The sequence below is a fragment of the Octopus sinensis genome, unplaced genomic scaffold (genome assembly GCF_006345805.1).
Source record: "Octopus sinensis unplaced genomic scaffold, ASM634580v1 Contig18264, whole genome shotgun sequence".
Taxonomy (NCBI): domain Eukaryota; kingdom Metazoa; phylum Mollusca; class Cephalopoda; order Octopoda; family Octopodidae; genus Octopus; species Octopus sinensis.
This window is the reverse complement of record NW_021835692.1, coordinates 27,694-32,321: the sequence shown is the minus strand read 5'-3', so window position 1 is coordinate 32,321 and position 4,628 is coordinate 27,694. Positions and strand designations below refer to the sequence as shown.

General features: G+C 34.7%; 1 non-coding gene across 1 annotated transcript; it reads left to right on the top strand.

Annotated features, from left to right (window-relative positions):
• Positions 1–689: 689 nt before the first annotated feature.
• Positions 690–761, top strand: Trnah-gug. The gene has a single exon. It is a non-coding gene; the product is annotated as a tRNA-His (tRNA).
• The last annotated feature ends 3,867 nt before the right edge of the window (positions 762–4,628 follow it).

Below are 4,628 nucleotides of genomic sequence, written 5' to 3'. Positions count from 1 at the left end.
ATGGAAATCCTTTTTAAAAAATCCCAGAAAATCCTCGGCGTGACTTACGATAGTCTTTCTCCCAACAAGTTGAAAATATTACTACTTGCTGCATGAAGAAATTGAACATTTAAAAGTGTTCCTCCGAAAATGCAAACAATGGATCAGCTTCCCCAGACGCGACGAACGCGAATTAATCTACCGGCAATACATCAAACCCTCCATTAGTTATGCTTGTGGGGCGTGGGAGGGTTTGTCAGTGAAACAAACCGTGAAAAATCGAAAAAACTCAAGAAAGATTTCGGAAAGCACTTCAAGGACCGAATGAACATCTATCCATCCCCTCATTCAAAGAAATATTGGGAAGGAACCATGGGCCTACAGGCCATAAAACTTCACCACCGTGCCCTCATAGAAATTGTGTCGGGACTATGGAGCAGCACCGGGCATGAGCTGAATTGAGAAACTGTTCCCCCAAGAACTGCTGGATTCTTAATTAGATAATTTGAAATAGAATTTACATAATTAAGTCATAGTCCATACATTTACATAAAATTAATTCGACAATTAAAAAGTTTCAGTAATGTATCACTTCCATTATTTACAAGATTGCAATTACTCAGAAAATTGTCGGTACTCTGACTTGAAATGATCTAAACAAGTACTTCAATTTTTGATTTTATTATATCGACGAAGGCATTAATTAAAAGGCCTACGTAGTTTAGCGGTTAGAATTCCTCGTTGTGGCCGAGGGGATCCGGGTTCGACTCCCGGCGTAGGCATTTTTTATTTGTATGTATCAAAATTATTTTTATCAAAATTATATTTACATTTAAAGACTAAGTAAGCCTGGCAGACAATGGAATAATACCTAGTTTTTTAGGAAAAAATTAAATGCTAGCTAGGTTAGGTGGCTAAAAGAGTATTCAATAACCTATCGATCAGTTCAGCTACGCCCCAAATTATGATATATCTATCAGCTTTTTATCTTGTAAACTTGATGCTCTGGAGAGACTCATAAAAACATTCATTTCTTCCTTAAGTTATTTCGTCGCATTTATCTTGGACAATTTCAGATTTGCATGCCCATATCTTCACTCTTAATTCATCAACTGCAAGGGGCTAAGGGAAGTTTGTGTCCAATTTGCCATATACAGGAAGCTCCATCTGCAAGATTCAACTGTTCTCATTCTCAAGTTTCACGGATTTTTAAAAATAGAGGAGATTTTATGAAATTAAATTTTGAAAGTAACTGAAACCTCTTTTAAGAAAATTAAAAACAAGAGGTTGAAAAGAGTTCTGCAATTCGTACACACCGTCCATTAATTTGATACTTCTGTCAATTCATGATAGAAAATAATTTTTTCTAATAATGCTTTCTTGATTTTGTTCGCCACTCAGCAGAGTAACCTTTTAAGAGGATTGCAATCACGTCAATCATCAAAAACAAAATCTCGCTAAAATTCCGTATATTTAGTAAACCTACGATTACTAATTTCCGTCTTGATATTGCTGCTTATGGAATTCTAGACGCCAATCACTACTTCAGACCTCACTTAAGTTACCGTTTCATTGATTCCACAAATCTAAAACCACTAAAAACTAATAGCAATAGGACAACATTGCCATGAACAATCTTTTAAATCATTTCCAATAACAGCCTTATATTGAAAGGACAACAATCCACAGTTGTGGGGTTCATAAACGGGGTGTTTAACGACCGCGTGTTTTCTCTATTGAAAATCAACAAAAGTAATAAGATATTGCAATAATCAAACGATATGGCTGCACATACATGGACAAGGTCACTCCAATATACTATTTCAGATAATCAATGTACTACGTGCTGGTTTTGCGGGTGCTGTGGTATATGACCCCAACTCATCTCAATTACTCACAATGCATAATGTACTGTGGGTCTTCTGTTGGTGGTGGTCATCCTGGGAATAGTCCTCATTTGTGTGTAATGAGCAGATAATTAATATTTTCGTGATCATCATTTGAATTTTTGATTTGAGAAATGTAAGTTTTAATGGTCTCTAGTGCTCTAAATGCTTCCAATAGCTCAACTTTTTTTTAACATAATCCTCTTCATCACTTGTTTCCTAATTTTAGTCATTAAATAAAATCAAGTACTGGTTGAGGTTTTTGATCTTCTCGAGATTGCCCTTTCAAAAATTCAACTAGTTCTTCATTTTCAATAGAGCAATATTCAAGAAATCCATCATAAAAAATTGCATCATTGATTTCACATTTTTTAATTAATCTTCATAATTATTCTCATAATCTTTGTAAGTTATGTATCTATTTCTTCATCAATTGTGCATTCCGAAAGCAATTTATAATGGTTGTGGGAGTCAAGTTATTTCAAGCAAAGAAAGTAAATTGCGCAGCAGATTTAAGAGAGATTTATGAATTGCATTCTGAAGTTTTTCTCCTGCTTCAATCTTTCTTTATTATTTTGTTTATTTTCAAATCTGTTAACTCAACTTTAAACATTTTATTATTCCCTGATCCATTGGTTGCAACAATGAAAATGTTCTTTGAGGAAAAAAAGAATTTCTATAAACTTCAAAGTGACTATGATTTGATGAGATTGGTCAGTCACAAGTAAAATTTTTCTTTTTTCTTAGCCAGCTCAAATTTAAAATCAGTCAGTCATTTAATATAAAATTTCAGTGTTCATCTATGCTTTGTTCGAATATGTGTACGTAACATAATTTCCAAAGTTAAAATTGTTGAAGCATCTAGGATTTTTAAATCTTCCTATCATCAATGGCATTCTTTTATCTTTTCCGGAACATTTTGCACATATTAATAATGAAAATCGATCCTTCTACAACTTTATTCCAGGCCTTGATTTTGTACATACACTTTTAGAAGAAATTGCCTTTTAAAAACACTGGTTTCATCAGCATTATAGACGTTATCCGATCCATATTGTTGAATTTTCAAATTGACCATGTCGTTAAAATCAGTAATGGATTTTTCATTTTTAGAGACTTTGAAATGATTATTGAATCGGATAAAATTGCTCTTTAGGGAACCAGACATTGACGGGTTGTCAGAAATATAGCGAAGAATAAAAATTTTTTGTTAATAGAAAGTCTAGTACAGCGGTTCTTAACCGCGGCCCGATTAAAATTATAAAAAAATATTAAATATTTTTTGTTTTTATATTAAATATTTTGTACATTAATATTTAAATAATATTGTTTGTGATGTCTGATAAACGTGTTAAACGAAGTAGAAAAATTATTCATGAAAATCGTGCATTTAACCCCGAATGGGAGGAAAAATTTTTCGTTTTTGAAGGGAGGAAAAATACATATATCAACTGGAACTAATTGAAATGCAGGCAGATTTACAACTTACAGCGCGATTTAAGTCAAGTGAACAATTGGATTTTTGGGGTCGAATTCCGCAGTGGAAATATCCGAACTTGGTCGATAATGCTCAAAAAAATGCATCAGTCTTCGAATCAACGTGTACATGTGAAGCTTTTTTCAGCAAACTAACGCAAATAAAAACAAAGTATCGAAATCGATTGACTGATGGACACCTAAATCAACTTTTACGAACATCGTGTTCGACTTTTACTCTCTGTTTCGACAAAATAATAGACGCCAAACAGAATCAAGTCTCGCATTGATTTTTATTACTTACTAAAGCCTTCTTTTCATTAATAACATAAAATATTTTTTGTGCGGCCCGCAAAGATATTCTTAATTATCGATTTGGCCCATGAGCTAAAAAGGTTGAGAACCCCTGTCTAGTACAACGACGTATCTCAAGAAAACATTGAATGAATGAATTTTTTTATTAAAACGGAAAAGCCGAAAAAAGAGAGAGAAAGTTAATGAGACAACGTATGCCTCTTCTCCGTTGTTTCCCTCTTTTTTTTAATTAGAGATTCGAGAGGAAAAGGCTTTCTCAAAAACACTTCCAACTGTTACTGTCACGTTTTCCATCTCTTGAGGGATAAGTTGGTCCAGCTGGAGTCCATTTACCAATTTGATGGCATATCGTCTCGTCTTTTCGAGCTTAGCGATAATGCCATTTCTCTAACCCGTAGGTAAGCAATAGTTTGACGCACGTTTTATAAACATATAAAAACGTTTCCGGACAAAAGTAGAAGTGAATTATGCTCCTGAGAATTTGAGCGCATTTCCATCTCCTTGAGTCGATGTATCTGAAGTAAGAACCCTTTGAACCAACTTCAACCCCAAGGCATTTCAGGTTCTCCGTTACTGTAAACCCATAGAGGTTTCTCGATGGTTTTCGTTTAGCTCCCTGTTTTGCAATCCAAATGCCGGTGCACTTTTCTTTTGCGAGTGTCAGTCCTATTGATATGCACCACTCTTCCACTCTTGTCACGTATCCTTTTAATTTCCTCGACAAGATGTCTTTTTTCCACGAAGGATCCGTTATTAGTATGTCGTCCGCGTAGATCATGAGACGACTGGTAGGATCTTTCGGTTTTGGAATATCAGCAACATAAATATTAAAAAGCAGAGGGCTCAAGACCGAGCCTTGAGGTACCCCTCTTTTAAAATCGACAGATTCCGACAAACGGTTTCCGCATCGTATATGTATGACCTCTTCATTGATAAATAGCTCTTCAGCCAATTGACCGTTCTAGAGCCGGG